The 17,263-nt window shown below is 40.9% G+C and overlaps 1 non-coding gene and 1 pseudogene across 1 annotated transcript; one reads left to right on the top strand and one right to left on the bottom strand.

The window, feature by feature from the left end:
* The first annotated feature begins 667 nt into the window (after window positions 1–667).
* On the top strand, window positions 668–3,412 carry LOC18022701 (annotated as a pseudogene).
* Window positions 3,413–9,319: 5,907 nt separating this feature from the next.
* On the bottom strand, window positions 9,320–9,426 carry LOC112088675. Its single transcript, XR_002900620.1, has one exon. It is a non-coding gene; the product is annotated as a small nucleolar RNA R71 (small nucleolar RNA).
* Window positions 9,427–17,263: the final 7,837 nt, after the last annotated feature.

The raw sequence follows: 17,263 nt of genomic DNA, 5'->3' as shown, positions 1-17,263 counted from the left end.
TGGGATTCAATTTTCTTTTTAATTCATCCATATTTAAAAATGCAGTGATTAATGAACGGAAGATGACACATCGCATGTGTCAAGTCTACATACAGAGCTTTTTAAATCAAATCATTACTAGGTTTTGTAAGTGCTGTATTAAAAAGAGATTTATCCAACTGTAATTTGCATTTTGGAAATCGCATGGCCGCATGGGGAAGAAGAAAGGTCGCGATATTAAGAACAATTAAAGCATTGATATCATTGATTAAGAAAAAAAAGGGCCATTGATATCAAATTATCACAGTTGTTGTTGAAGTTATGTTAATGAACATCACAGTTGTTAAAAAAAATATTTTCATGTGACGTAAAAAAAAAAAATAGAAATTCTTTACGGACCTTTCACCTTCGTCTTGCATAGACTAATAGACCAAACAAAAAAAATACATAAAGATTCTCCAAACTTGTCGCCGCACTCTCTGTTTGTCATATCCTGCAACTTCATTTCTTGCCTAGCACTCTATATTCTTCCTTGTAAGATAAGTTTTAAAGAGAAACCTTAGGTCTCCCTTGTCGTCAGAATCTCCATTCGACGGAGGCCAAAGAGAAACCCTAGTTCTCCCCTCTCCTTGTTGAACTGAATCAGAAAAAAAAACCCTCTAAGAACACCGTAGAATTGGGAATATAGATGGTGAAAACCGAAGAGAAAACTGAGAAGTATCCTTGCGTGGATAGCTCCGATGTCGTCTTAGATAGGACGTTCAAGAGAACTCTTCTTTGTGTTGCGAAACCATCTTACCTTCTTGGTCTTCTTGGCCCAAAAACTAGCCGAAGCGAGTACCTCAAACGATTGCCAAAGATCCTCCGTGAGCTAATCAGCAATAGAAACTGGAGAGATGCAAGCAGAGTACTTAGCGTTCTGATGCAAGGGACAATGAGAGATGGTTCCCCAACAATGAATCGGCTCAAATACGAGGTTTGGTTCTTCTTTTTAACCCAAAGATGCTTTGCTTGTTTTTTTTGTCTGTTTCTTGTTGTTCCCTTTTTCTGAGTTTGTGTCTTTGCAGGCTCAAATACAAATCCTGAGTCACTTGCAACCTTTCAAAAACAACGCCGATGAGATTGGAAAAATATATGATACTTGGATCGGGAAGATTGGTAAACAGCATAAAGAGGTCTCTTTTTAGATCAGAACATACATAAGTAGTTAGTGGACAATATATTGTTCTAAGGCCCGACACTAACATTGAGTTACCTGGTCATTTGGACAGGAGAGGCTCTTGGTTTGGTTCGAACAAATTTGCCATTTTATCGAGCATGGGATGGATGATGTGGCGAAGAGTGCTGTAATCAGGTACAGTTGATATCTTATGAGCTAGTTCTTTCAAGCTTTGTCATTATTTCTATAGCTTGGTACTGATAGTTACCCTGTTTTTCAATGCACATGTTATCTTATAACTAACTGCATGCGTATATTGATTGTTTGTATGTTTAGCTTATTATCCCGAGATGGTCTGCTACGGTTCTTGCTTGAATGAATTTTGTTGATTTATCATCTTCTTTTGGCAGCATGATGCAGTGCCGTGATTTGGCAATGCTACCACGGACCAATCTATTTATAGGAACCACATTCTACAGATTGTGGTGTCGTAAATTCGTGGCAGAGTTACAGCCTGCAGATGCAGACTGCAGCGAAAGCACATCTAATATGTCGGAAACAAGATCTGAGACTTCTGATTCTTCAGGCAATGGTTCTGCTAAAAACGAGTCAGAGTCTTCGGTCGTGAATTATACAAGAACTTCCCATATCTCCATCAGTGATGTGAAGGTTAAGAGTCCTCAGCATTTTACCAATCCACCACCACTCTATGAAACCTCTGAAGAAAACGAAGACTCTTTGCTAGATGGAGTTGAATTTGATCCTGCTCTTATTAGAATTCTTGGTTAGTACGTTAGAATTTTCTTTAGCTTGTATGATGCGTTATGCTATAACCTACAACCAGTTCTGTTGATTTCATGGCTTCTTTTTTTTTTTTTTGTTAGAGGACATGGATCCATGGTTGCTTCCTTTGACACCTCCAGAAGATCCTGATTGCTATAGAAAGGTGGTCAATGATTCTTATTATAAGGAAGCAGTGACATATTTGCGGCGTACTATGCAGTCTCCCCATCATGTATCTTTAGCTGCATTACATCCACTTGTACAGGTAAAAACTCATATAACCATTTTTGCCTATGTGACTCATAATTTCATAATCTTCGTCCCTTAAATCTTTAATGTCCCACACTGATTAGATTTTTTTTTTTTTTTTCACTCTCTTCTCTTGAATTCCCTTCTAGCTACTGTTAATTGGGGGACATGTAGATGAAGCGATGAAAGTGGTCGAGGAGATGTGCAACAAAGTACATGACATCAAACCTTTCAGGTACAAAAAGATCTCTCTCAGTCTCTACTAAATTAGTATTTGCGCCTGCCTTGGAAAGTTAGAATATGGAAACAGAGGAATTTCTAAAGTGGAGTTTTGGTGCTTTTGCTCATTTGTAGGATTAAGGCGGCTATGACGGAGAAGTTTCATTCTAAGAGCAACATGCTCGCAAAATGCTACGAAGATATCTTAAATATTGATCCTAATTGTGTAACTACCCTGAAGAAGCTTATTGGAATGTGCCTACAAGGTTTTTTAGGATCAAGCCATCCATATACCTTTTAGTCTTAAGATCTTGAATCATGCCTAATTCTGTTTTGTGTTAATTACTTGCAGATGAGTATAGTAAAGAGTCCTTGTAGAAATGATAGCATTGCATGTAGAAGCTTCTTTTCCCGAGCCAGATATCTGGAAAGAGTTTGCCTCTTGCTTGCGTCTCCTCTTGGAGAATCTTGATGAAGACCGTATGTCATCATGCCTTAACGGATTTGGAGAAGAAAGAAATCAACAAACCTACTCTGTTCGATACAATCCGATACCTAGAATGTTCACCAATACATTATGGACACTTCGGGCTAAGTGGTGGCTACACCGCCATTTCTCCCCGGAAATACTCGAGACAGAAAGTAAAAAGTTTGAAAAGCTCGAGGCAGAAGAAAAAAACGGTATATCTTTATATTCAGCATTGCAGCAGAATATCTTACCCTGTTTTTTCAGATAATTTTCGTGTTTTTATCTTATTATATGATCTTGACAGGAGGTTTAAAGATGATGAGATTGATGAGTTACAAAGCGGCATGTGCAAGTCATATCTACGGACCAGAGTTTGATTACGTTACAATAGTGTACGGTCTGTTGGAGAATAAAGGCTACAACAACATAGAATTGTTAAACTTCTTGCGAACACACAGACGGAATTATAATAATTTATACAGAGTATAAAATAGACCAATATTTGGTTTTTACTGTAATTTATTGTTCATACTTGTACGCTTATCAGAATATGAATATGAATATATATATATATATATATATATATAAGAAGATATAGGTTACATCTTTAGAGAGCTATCAACATAAAATGGGTTTTCGGTCTTGTTTTCATGTACCAATTTTTCGATTATGTAACAATTTTTTGGCTTGTTCTCTGTTACAATGGTGAGGAAAGCTCTTTGCAGGTAATGGAAATTGGAAAGGAAGGAGAGAACTACTCTAGTCTCTGTCGATAGTCATCCATATATCTCTGTTCTTTTGTCAATATTTATGTACCATGATGAGTTAAAGTCACTTGGTTTCGGTGTTTTTCTCATGAATCCAACTAGAAACAATCGTATATGGAATGCAGTTTGCACCATTAAGCTCCCAAATTCGATCTCATCCAGAGTGTTCTTCAGCCAAATACTGCAGTTTGTATATAAGAAATGGTCTTGACTTTGTTGACTCAAAGTGATTCATTTTAAAACTATTCAAGTTTATATTCTCTTAATAATATCTATAAAGTCTAGCTCCAATGTAACCCTATAATTAAGTGATGGATCCTCTAGAAAGTTTTAGCTTTCAGTTATGTTGCTTAGAGTAATAGTGGACATCTTGTATTTAAGGATTTGGAGCAATCTGTTTCTACGAATTGAGAATAAAATTGAAAGTTTGGCAACACTTACAAAAATGTTTTGGATATAATCCATTCAACGAAGCTTAATTTGGAGAGTTTGTTAGAAAGAAGTTTGATGGCTTTGAGGTGAATATGATGGACTTGTACACCAGTGGCAGAGCCAGAAATTTTTTTCATTGGAGGCAAATAAGAGTATATATAATTTTAGAAGTGCGGGCATTGATATTTGGCTTTAATAAACTACACCAAAATTTTAAAATCAATGGGGGCGAATGACCCTATGTTAGACAAAGTGGCTCCGCCACAGTTGTACACACATCTGCCAAAATCTTTCAAATATATCATGCAACATCCATATTGATTTGAAAGTATATTAATCTGTTTCATTGTTCTTTTTGATTAATTTTGCTCAGTTTTGAAACAGTTACAAGAGAGAGAAGGATGAAGATGACCGTTGAAGTAGTTTTATCAAGAAACCTTAGATGTTGTAAATAGGTTTTCTTATTGCTCAAGTTATGAAGGCAGTGCCTTATATACAAGTTACATAAGTACAATAATATACAAATCATCGATGTGGGTGAAGGCAGGCTTACATCGGCCCAATACCCTCTCCCCCCTCAAGGTGGCGTGTGGAGGTTACGAACACCCAACTTGTCAAGAAACGCATCAAACTCCTTATGTCTCAAAGCTTTAGTCATGATATCGGCAAGCTGAGAAGTAATGGAGACATGTTTTGTGGATATCGTACCTCGAAGAATCTCATCATGGATGAAATGATAGTCCAGTTCAACATGCTTAGTTCGTGCATGATAAACAGGATTATTTGCTAGATTAATGACTGACAAACTATCAGAATGGATGACAGTCGGTTCGGAGCAGGTAATACCCAACGCTGGCAGAAACTCCCGAAGCCAAAGAACCTTACAAACAGTATTAGTCATGGCGCGATACTCTGCTTCTGTCGAAGAACGAGAGACCACATCGTGTTTATGTGTTTTCCACGACAAAGGAGAACCACCAAGTTGAATGAACCAACCTGTTAAAGATCATCGCGTAATTGGACATGCACCTCAGTCTGAATCACACTAAGCAGTGAGCGTCGATTCCGCAGATGTGCGAAGAAGTATTCCCTGATCCGGACTACTTTTCAAATAGTAAACTACTCGTAGAGCTGCATTCCAGTGCGACGGTTTCAGATCATGCATGAATTGGGAGAGAATGTGTATAGAATAGGAAATCTCAGGTCGTGTGGCACCAAGATAAATCAACTTCTCAACCAGACGACGATATCGAAACGGCTCAGACATAGACTCTTCCTCAACCAACGCAAGTCTCTGATTCTGTTCCAATGGAAATGAAACTGGTTTGGCACCCAGCAAGCCCGTTTCTGCAATGATATCAAGGGCATATTTTCGCTGACACAAGTATATACCACTCGGACTACGCGCAACTTCGATACCAAGGAAATTACGAAGCAAAATCAAATATTTCATATGAAAGCAGTCGCTCAAATACTCCTTAAATGCCATGATTATAGCAAGTGTGTTATCCGTAATAATCAGGTCATCGACATAAACAAGGACATGGAGCTGGATATTCATATTCACTAATATGAACAAAGAATAATCAGATCCATTTTGTTCGAACCCATAGTCCTTCAAAGCAGTGGCAAGTTTGGCATTCCAACACCTAGGATCCTGTTTCAAACCAAACAAAGCTTTGTGAAGACGACAAACTTTGTTCTTTTCCGTTGTGCGGAAACCCGGAGGAAACTGCATGTAGATTTCCTCATCTAGATCTCCATGCAAAAACGCGTTATGAATATCCATTTGATGAACTTCCCAAGCACTAGATGCAGCTTGTTGTAGAAATGTCTGAATAGTAACCATTTTAGCAACATGTGCAAAAGTTTTGTTATAATCAACACCTTCAGTTTGATTATTTCCGAGAATAACTAAACGAGCTTTGTGGCGCTCAAGTGTTCCATCAGAGTTGAATTTCAGCTTAAATACCCACTTGCAACCAAGAGTCTTTTTCCCTGGTGATAAATCTTCAACGGTCCATGTACCAAGATCTTCGAGAGATACCATTTCATTTTTGACAGCAAATCGCCAGCGTTCGTCTTCGATTACCTCTTTGTAGCTTTTGGGTTCCACAACAGAGGTAATTAAAGATATAGGCCTGATAACCTATCAAAAACTGAGCACTCGACAAGTAGTTGTCAATCGGGTATGGAGTAGCAGACGGATATGGCTCATGCAAAAGTGTGCTGACAAAGTCTGCGAGCTTCGTGGGTCTGGTTTTCCGTCGGTGACCTCTACCAAGAAGTTCAGGTTCAGATGTACCGAGTGACTTAACTGGAATATTTGTAACTTCCATCACATGAGCATTTTCAAGCAGAGAAGTTTCAATGTCTAGAGTATTCGCAACATCAGAGGTGAAATCACTATCATCACTAACCAACTGAGCTTCTGAAGTATCATGAGTCGGTTGAGCAGGGATTTCTGAGATTTTAGTAGCAGTCAAACTGTCCACTGGAAGAGATGCATCAGGAGAGGATGCCTCTAGAGGTGCTGTGAATTCAGTGATCCTATCAGATGATACAAATATCTCACCATCATCGTCAAACATTGCAGGGTGTGGATCTGTAATATCGATTGGTGGTGGAGGAGGGGACGATAGAGAAACAAAGAATGGAAACTCTGTTTCACAAAAACTTACATCCCTAGAAACGGAGACGACTCTAGTCTCGAGATTGTAGACTTGCTAACCCTTCTTTCCGAAAGGATATCCAAGAAACACAGATTTATTTGTCTGAGTCGCAAATTTATCGCCGCCATGCTTTTGGTTGTGTACATAACATAAACACCCGAATACTCTGATGTGATTCATGGGTAGTGGTTTGTTATATAAAAGTTCAAACGGCGTCTTTCCGTTGAGGAGCGATGAAGGCGTACAGTTTATCTAGTAACCACCTGCTAGAGCACAATAACTCCAAAACGAGACACGGATGTGCTTGAAATCGAAGAGCACGAGCAACGTTCAACAAATGCCTGTGTTTTTGCTCCGTTCTACCGTTTTGCTGTGGATTTCCCACACAGGAAGTCTCGTGTATAATCCCTTTCTCAGAAAAATAATCACGCAAACAAATGACCTCCGAGCCATTATCACTGCAAAGTGTTTTGACTTGGCTATTGAATTGGCGTTCAACAAGAGCGATGAAATTCTTTAAGTGTTGTGGTGCAGCTTGTTTAGATGGCAAGAGGTCCAAACAGCTCGAGTATAGTCATCAAGGATCGTAAGAAAGTACTTAGACCCACAAATCGAAGTTGTCCGATATGGACTCCAGAAGTCGCAATGAATCAGCTCAAAACTCATATTCCTTTTTTATTACTCAAAGGAAATGAATCTCTAGTTTGCTTGGCACGGAAACTGATGAGTGGAGATTTTGACTCATTATAACCTGTGTTTACTAATTGTTTTAGGAGTTTTTGGAGTCTTTTCAGGAAGTTTCAGGTGACTTAGAGGCCTTATCAGAGGATTGGAGTGTTTAGGAGGCATTGGAGCAAAAAGAGATGAATTTGAGCAATAGGGAGCTATTTCACACGCTTTTGGAGAAATCATCCGCGGAGCACCTGCTCCAGGTTTGGACCCTTCATGGAGCACTTTCTCCAGACGGGAGAAAAATAAGGAAAACTATTTTACCTAATCCTAAGTCGCGTGAGATGGAATAAAAAGCCCAGAGCCGCCTGTGTTTTATTATCACGTTTTTCTACAGACTTTCTACGCTTTCTTTTTACAATTTCCTGAACCAGAGAGTTTTTACTTGTAAGCTTTTGGGAGAAGAAATCTGCTACACTTTGAGAAGAATTCTGAACCCTATTATCTCTTCTGCGATTTTAATTCATGAATTCCTTTTCATCTATTGCTGTGTTTCTTTTCTCCATGTCTGAGTAGATCTCTTAGCTAGATTAAGGTTTTCAAAGGATTTCATGAGTTAGAGAATTGGATGCAAATAGGGTCTATAATCGATTGTCTTCACCTTTGTTAGACTTAACGCTTAATTAGGTTGAACTGGCCATTCAATTTACGTTCATAGGTTAATCTATTCATCAAAAGTGTAATAGGTTGCTAGAACAAACACTGGTGAGCGATTTGTCCTTAGCCAACGACAGTTGAAGTTAAGGCAAATCGTGAATAGATCAAACCTGCTTGTTAATGTTTGTCTGCAATTTTCTAAGTTCAAACGACAGTTTAGAATTTAGGTTGTTAGATAAAGTTATCGAGATCACAACAGTGGATCGATAAGCTTTTATGTTTGAGTTCGAGACCTGCATTTAAATTGTGCCCTGAATAGTCATTTGATTCTCATCTCTGAAACTCCTGCGAATTACCTTGATCTAGTGCTTGTTTTAATTTGAATTTAAATCGTTGTTTGCCATTCTGTTTACTTTTTAGTTTTTGCAACAAACCATCTTTCGTCTTAGCTTTAATTCAATCCTCGCAAAATCATAGAGTAACACTGGCCTCTGGATTCCGAATCCTTTATATTACAACTACATCACTGTTCTATTGCAGTAGAAACTAGGAGTACATTCAGTGTGAATCAAATTTTGGCGCCGTTGTCGGGGACCAATTCGTTACCTTTGATTTTTGGTTTGAAATTCAGACTAAGACTTTACTAATTTTTCTCTCTTGTTCTCTTGTTTGTGTGTGTTTCAGGTGTATGTCAAACATATCCACAAGGAGCAACTGCACCGATCTTGTTTCTTTGTCGAACACCGAGCTAGCAAGAGTCGAGCGAGAAAACAGACGTCAAAGGCCTATTCAAGCCAACATGGGCGATCAAGGCAACAATGACAACATGGCTGTCGAGCTACAACAGCTTCGACAGCAATTGGAGCAGCTGCAAAAGGCGCAGCAAGATAGGGAGCAGCCATAGCCTGCTATTGGAGACAAGGACAGTCCGCATGCTTACTATCACAACAGGGCTGCGATTGCTCCTCCAACCATTCAGAGGCAAGACTTTGAGATCAAACCTCAGCCGATCTCATTGGTGAAGCAGCACCTCTTTCATGGGCTTCCTGCTGAGATTCCGATGGACCACATCGAGAATTTTGAGGAGATTTGCAGCACGACTGGATCAAATGGGATACCAGCCGATTTCTTGAAGTGCAAGCTTTTTCCATTCTCACTTGCGGACAAAGCTTTGCGCTGGCTGAAGTCATTACCACCTGGGTCATTGACTACATGGGAAGAGTGCAGATCAGCGGACCATTTCTACACTAAGGCCAAAACTGCAGCTCTGAAGAACAAGATCTCATCGTTTAAACAGCAACCTGGTGAAGCTTTCTGCGAAGCTTGGGAGAGGTACAAGGAGTACCGAAGAGAGTGCCCTCACCATGGGTTCTCTGATGAACAGATTCTGTCAACCTTTTATGATGGTGTCAACTGGGATTACAGGAATGCTTTGAATGCAGCTAGCAATGGCGATTTCATGACTAAGTCCAAAGAAGCTGCTTATGAGTTGATTGAGAACTTAGCTGCAAGCTCCAGCAACAAATCCCAAGAGTATGACAGGTCTAGCAAAGCAGTTCATAGTGTGGAGTTGAGCAAGATTGATGAGCTTACAGCAAAGGTGAATCTGCTGTTGAGAGAGAACCAGAGATCTGTGCATTTTGCTGATGAGGTTGGTGATGCACCTCTTGCTCAAGAGTTTGTAGATGCAGAGAATAATGATCAGATGGAGGTAAATTTCGTGAATGGACAAGGGTATGTGCAGAATCGCAGCTTCAACAACTTCAGAAGCCACCCAAATTTATCCTACAGAAGCAACAATGTTGAGAACCCTCAGGATCAGGTCTATCCGCAGCAAGGAGTGCAGAATCAGTCAGGATTTCAGAAGAACTTCTCCAGAAACTTTCAAGGAAAGCAGTTCATCACCAATCAGAATCGATTTCAAGGTGGAAATCAGCAGAAGTTGCCTTTCACAAGTCTACAGCCTTCTTCGAGTTCCTCAAATAACTCGCAGGATGAGCTGAAAAACTTGATGCAACAGCTGCTGGTTAATCAGCAAAAGTCTTCCATGGAGATTAATGCCAAAGTGGACACCATGTACAATGATTTGAATGGCAAGTATGAGGCTGTGTGGACTCATGTGAAGAAGCTGGATGTTCAGGTAGCTCAGACTGCAGAAGCTGTGAAGAGATCACCTGGAACTCTCCCTGGGAAAGGTGAACACCCCAGGAATGAGTTTGTGAATGCTATTGAGCTTAGAAGTGGGAAGACTCTACATGCTGCACCAACAAGCTCTGTCTCAGAAAAGAGGAAGGAAAAGGACGTGGAGCACCTGCTCCAAGAAGAGGAACCAGCTCATGACGTAAAAAAGACGAAGGAGCACTCTTCTCCCATCGGAGCACCTGCTCCAAAATCGGGAGCACCTGCTCCAGACGTAGATTTGATGATGGAGCACCCTGAGCCAACGAGGGAGCACCTGCTACAGCCACCTGCTCCAGCAAACATTCCTACAAGAGTTTACACGCCTAAGGTACCTTACCCAGTTCCACCAAAGAAGTCTCGCAAGGACTTAGAGGAGGCAAAGTGCAGGGAGATGCTGAAGGATTTGACTGTAAAACTCCCTCTAGCTGATGCTATTCAGATGATACCAGCCCTTAAAAGATACATGAAGGGGTTAGTGTCTGGGAAAGCTGTTGAGGAAGAGAGTGTCATGATGGTTTCGAAGGAGTGCAGTGTTGTGCTTCAGAACAAAGTGCTGAAGAAGAGAAGTGATCCAGGAAGGTTTGTTCTCTCAGTCAGGATTGGGAATGTGCTGTTTGCAAGGTCTCTCTGCGATATGGGTTCAAGTGTGAATCTGATGCCTTACTCTGTAGCCAAGCCATTGGGTTACACCAGATTCAAACCGACGAAAATCTCGCTGGTATTCGCTGATAGATCAACCAAATTCCCTGTTGGTATACTTGAGGATCTGCATGTTCAGATAGGTGATACACTCATTCCAGCAGATTTTTTGGTTCTGGAGGTTGATGAAGAACCCAAGGATCCTTTGATATTGGGTCGATCCTTCTTATGCACAGCTGGTGCAATCATAGATGTGAAATGAGGAGTGATAGATCTCCAGCTGGGAGATATGGTGGTGCGATTTGAGATGAATAAACTCCTAAAAAAAACCAATGCTGGACGGACAGAAATTTGTCATAGATGATGGTTCAAGCATTGCTGAAGAGGTTGCTGAAGAGGTTTTGGCCATCGATCCTCTGGAAGTTGCACTCACCAAAGCCAAAGGAGAACATGGGTATTTGAGTGAAGAAGCTGATGGGTTTGCAAAGATGCTGAATGCAAGCACGAGGATGCAAAGGCTGGTGGCGTACATGAGCTTAGAAAGCAAGGAGAGCTCATCTGCAGAAAAAGCCGACGGAGCACCTGCTCCGAATCCTGGAGCACCTGCTCCGAATCCTGGAGCACCTGCTCCCGACGGCTTGATTGATGGGCCTTGGAGCGAATTGAGTGCTCCGAAGCTTGAGCTCAAACCCCTTCCTGTGGGGCTCAGGTACGCGTTTCTAGGACCCAATTCGACATACCCTGTGATAGTGAACTCTGAATTGAACAATGTAGAGATTGCCTTGCTTCTTTGTGAACTTAGAAAGTATAGGAAAGCTCTAGGATATTCACTAGATGACATTCCAGGGATTTCTCCTGTTCTTTGCATGCATAGAATACATCTAGAAGATGAATCAATGACTTCTGTAGAACATCAGAGGAGGTTAAACCCGAATTTACAAGATGTTGTTAAGAAAGAGATAATGAAACTTCTAGAAGCTGGTGTGATCTATGCGATTTCAGATAGTAATTGGGTTAGTTTGGTTCATGTAGTTCCTAAGAAATGTGGCATCACTGTGATAAAAAATGATAGGAATGAATTGATACCAACTAGAACTGTTACTGGGCATCGAATGTGCATAGATTACAGGAAATTGAATGCTGCAACTCGCAAAGATCATTTTCCTTTACCATTTATCGATCAGATGCTTGAACGCTTGGCTAACCATCCTTACTACTGTTTCTTAGATGGTTATTCAGGTTTCTTTCAGATCCCAATCCACCCGGACGACCAGGAGAAGACGACATTCACATGTCCTTATGGCACCTTTGCGTATCGCAGAATGCCATTTGGCTTGTGTAATGCTCCAGCAACATTCCAACGGTGCATGATGTCGATTTTTACTGACCTGATTGAAGACATAATGGAAGTTTTCATGGACGATTTTTCTGTCTATGGAAGCTCATTTTCTGTCTGTTTGTCTAATCTGTGCAGGGTCTTGCAGCGGTGTGAGGAGAAGCATCTGGTGCTTAACTGGGAAAAATACCATTTCATGGTGAGAGATGGGATCGTGCTGGGACACAAAATCTCAGAGAAAGGGATCGAGGTAGCCAGAGCAAAGATCGAGGTGATGATGAGTTTGCAGCCACCAACAACAGTCAAGGGGGTTCGCAGTTTTCTGGATCATGCTGGTTTTTACAGACGCTTCATCAAAGATTTCTCGAAGATTGCCAGACCTCTGACGCAACTGCTGTGCAAGGATGTAAAATTTGAGTTTGATGATGCATGTTTGGAGGCATTTCACACTATCAAAGGAGCTCTAGTCAGCGCTCCTATTGTCCAGCCACCAGATTGGGAACTACCTTTTGAGGTCATGACCGATGCTAGTGATTATGCAGTGGGAGCAGTGCTGGGATAGAGGAAAGAAAAGAGGCTCCACGTCATCTATTATGCCAGCCGAACACTCGACGAGGCTCAGTGCAGATATGCCACAACTGAAAAGGAGCTTCTTGCAGTGGTTTATGCTTTTGAGAAGTTCAGGTCTTACCTTGTTGGGTCGAAAGTTTTTGTTTACACAGACCATGCAGCGCTGAAATACCTGTTGATGAAGAAGGATGCCAAGCCAAGGCTCCTTAGATGGATCCTTTTGCTGCAGGAGTTTGATTTGGAGATTAAAGACAAAAAAGGGATAGATAATGGTGTTGCAGACCACTTGTCGAGACTGAAGATTGATGATGACATTCCACTAGATGACAGCCTTCCTGATGAACAAGTTTACGCCATAGATGTTTCTGGTTTCGACGAGCACCTGCTCCCCACCGGAGCACCTGCTCCCCACCGGAGCACCTGCTCCGACGAGTTTTTGCAACCAAGTTGACATAGATCGGCATTCTGGTTTCCCATGGTTTGGAGAGATTGCAAATTACCTTGCTGCAGAGCAGGAACCTGCAAGTTTTGTGGGAAACAAAAAGAAGAAGTTTCTGAAGGATGTGAGACACTACTTTTGGGATGAGCCTTATTTATACAGGCATTGCTCTGATGGAATATTCAGAAGATGTCTAGCTGATGAGGAGATACCAGGAGTGTTGTTTCATTGCCATGGATCCTCTTATGCAGGCCACTTCGCCACTTTCAAGACTGTGTCGAAAATTCTCCAAGCTGAATATTGGTGGCCAACGATGTTCCGAGATGCAACGAGTTTTATCTCCAGATGTGACACATGTCAGAGACAGGGAAACATTAGCAGGAGGAATAAGATGCCTCAGAATTTCATCTTGGAAGTGGAAATTTTCAATGTGTGGGGTATAGACTTCATGGGACTTTTTCCATCATCTTATGGAAATAAGTATATCTTGGTGGCAGTTGACTATGTGTCAAAGTGGGTGGAAGCTCTGGCCAGTTCCACAAATGACGCAAATGTGGTTGTAAAAATGTTCAAATCTGTCATTTTTCCTAGGTTTGGTGTGCCGCGAGTGGTGATTAGCGATGGAGGCTCTCACTTCATCAACAAAGTCTTTGAAAACTTGTTGAAGAAGAATGGTGTAAAGCATAAGGTGGCGACCCCATACCATCCTCAGACGAGTGGGCAAGTTGAGGTTTCCAACAGGGAAATCAAGAACATTCTGCAGAAGACTGTGAGCACCACAAGGAAGAATTGGGCAATGAAGCTTGATGATGCTCTTTGGGCATACAGAACAGCTTACAAAACACCTTTGGGGACTACACCATTCCACTTGGTGTATGGAAAAGCATGTCATCTTCCAGTGGAACTTGAGTACAAAGCTGCTTGGGCAGTGAAGCTGCTGAATTTCGATGCCAAGAGTGCTCAGGAGAGGAGAGTAATGCAGTTACATGAGCTGGAAGAAATTAGGCACCTGGCCTATGAAAACTCGAAGATTTACAAAGAGAGGACAAAAGCTTTCCATGACAAGAGGATCCTCAACAGAAGCTTTGCACCAAACGATCAGGTATTGCTCTTTAACTCTATATTGAAATTGTTTCCAGGGAAGCTGAGATCGAGATGGTCTGGACCATTCACCATCAAGGAGGTTCGACCATATGGAGCTGTAGTGTTGGTGGACACTAAAGGAGGCGAGTTTGTTGTCAATGGACAGAGGTTGAAACCATACCTTGCTGGTCCAAATATCGCAGAAGGTGAATCAGTCACCTTAAGCGATCCTCCTCAAGCCTAAATGGCTTTCCAAGTCAAGCTAATGACTTAAAACAAGCGCTGGGTGGGAGGCAACCCACCGGTAAGAGTCTCTAACTTTGTGTCTTCAATTCTTAGCTACTAACCTTGTTTTTAGGTTCTTTGTTTTCAAAAAAAAAATAAAATAAAATAAAAAAAAACAGGTAACAAGTTGTTCAACGTGGAAGAGAAGATGTGAGGAAGAAGAAGGAAGAGCACCCAACCGGAGCACCTGCTCCATCTGCTGGGTTGGTTGCTCAAAGCGTAAAAACTGACGAAAGAGCACCCCCTCCCCAGTCGGAGCACCTGCTCCACAGGGTGCTCACCACGTAAAAAGTGACGAAGGAGCAACCCAAGGGAAACCAGAGCACCTGCTCCGCCAGGGTGCTGTACATGTGCGAACCAGATAAGTTTTCTGGACACTTCTCTAGCTTAATTTTACACCGGGGACGGTGTGAAGTAAGTCCGGGGGAGGGTCGTGTCCCTTGTACTTCTTTCTTTTGCTTTCTTCCTTTTAGTACTTTCTTTGAGTCAGTTTTTAGTTTGTTTGTTTGAGTCATTTAGTTTCTTTGAGTCAGTTGGTTATATAAGTCAAGTCAAAGCTTGTGGGAATGAAGACCAATTCTATGATGATTTCAGACCATTTGTGAATCTTGACCATCTTCTTCTAGTGATTATTGCTGCAGAATCATCTAGATCGACTAATGGAAAATCCAAAGACAAAGCAGTAGACTAGAGGAGCCCAAAATTCTTGACTAATCCATTGAACCTGAGCTAATTTCTCAGCTCTTCATTTTTCCTCATCGATCAGGTTAGTGCTCATAGGGCTTGACTCCTCATTCTTACCTGACAAATAAAGACCTGTGTGATAGATTTGATATTCCTCTCTCATGTTCTAAGCATTGCTTCAGGCTGTTTCTTAAAAAAAAAATGATAAAAGGCAGAAAAGATTGAAATGATTTTCTTTTAGAAATAAAGGGTTAGGAAAATTTCCAAGGATCCCATTATTTTACTTTTTAAGTGGAATGATCACACAAGGGATGGAAGCGAGGGGTAGGAAAATTTCATGTGACCCCATTATTCGCCTACACCTTTGATATATAATGAGGGGACAAACCGGGGATTCGGTGGCAATCACCATCAATAATCGCGTCTTTGAACCTTGTTATATGTGCCGAAAAAAAAAAAACGAAACAGCTTGAAAAGTGAATAAGTTCGGAGGAGAGGAAAGGTACTTTTGTGTAGTATGGTCAATTTGTTAAGGTATAAGTATGGGAACGAGTCTAGAAGGTCCTTAGCACTGGTTTTATCGATGAAACTCAGCGATGATGGGACATGGATGATGTTATGAAATTGAGGGACTAATCTGGAAAGCTGTAGCGTCTACGGAGAAGTACATGGAGGTTAGATTTTTGATTGATTTTGCAGCAGATTGTCACATGTCTTGGTCAGGTTTACGGTCTTTTGAGTTTTGCGAGTTCCCAGTTTTATCCAGTCATTCTTTTGGAATTGAATTTGAGTTTGTTTGAGGACAAACAAGGATCCAAGTTCGGGGGAGTTGATGAGTGGAGATTTTGACTCATTATAACCTGTGTTTACTAATTGTTTTAGGAGTTTTTGGAGTCTTTTCAGGAAGTTTCAGGTGACTTAGAGGTCTTATCAGAGGATTGGAGTGTTTAGGAGGCATTGGAGTAAAAAGAGATGAATTTGAGCAATAGGGAGCTATTTCACACGCTTTTGGAGAAATCATCCGCGGAGCACCTGCTCCAGGTTTGGACCCTTCATGGATCACCTTCTCCAGACGGGAGAAAAATAAGGAAAACGATTTTACCTAATCCTAAGTCACGTGAGATGGAATAAAAAGCCCAGAGCCGCCTGTGCTTTATTATCATGTTTTTCTACAGACTTTCTACGCTTTCTTTTTACAATTTCCTGAACCAGAGAGTTTTTACTTGTAAGCTTTTGGGAGAAGAAATCTGCTACACTTTGAGAAGAATTCTGAACCCTATTATCTCTTCTGCGATTTTAATTCATGAATTCCTTTTCATTTATTGCTGTGTTTCTTTTCTCCATGTCTGAGTAGATCTCTTAGCTAGATTAAGGTTTTCAAAGGATTTCATGAGTTAGAGAATTGGATGCAAATAAGGTCTATAATCGATTGTCTTCACCTTTGTTAGACTTAACGCTTAATTAGGTTGAACTGGCCATTCAATTTACGTTCATAGGTTAATCTATTCATCAAAAGTGTAATAGGTTGCTAGAACAAACACTGGTGAGCGATTTGTCCTTAGCCAACGACAGTTGAAGTTAAGGCAAATCGTGAATAGATCAAACCTGCTTGTTAATGTTTGTCTGCAATTTTCTAAGTTCAAACGACAGTTTAGAATTTAGGTTGTTAGATAAAGTTATCGAGATCACGACAGTGGATCGATAAGCTTTTATGTTTGAGTTCGAGACCTGCATTTAAATTGTGCCCTGAATAGTCATTTGATTCTCATCTCTGAAACTCCTGCGAATTACCTTGATCTAGTGCTTGTTTTAATTTGAATTTAAATCGTTGTTTGCCATTCTGTTTACTTTTTAGTTTTTGCAACAAACCATCTTTCGTCTTAGCTTTAATTCAATCCTTGCAAAATCATAGAGTAACACTGGTCCTCTGGATTCCGAATCCTTTATATTACAACTACATCACTGTTCTATTGCAGTAGAAACTAGGAGTA

Source organism: Eutrema salsugineum, unplaced genomic scaffold (assembly GCF_000478725.1).
Source record: "Eutrema salsugineum unplaced genomic scaffold, Eutsalg1_0 scaffold_14, whole genome shotgun sequence".
Classification (NCBI taxonomy): Eukaryota; Viridiplantae; Streptophyta; class Magnoliopsida; order Brassicales; family Brassicaceae; genus Eutrema; species Eutrema salsugineum.
Note: the sequence above shows the minus strand (reverse complement) of the source record. Positions and strands in the feature narration are given on the sequence as shown.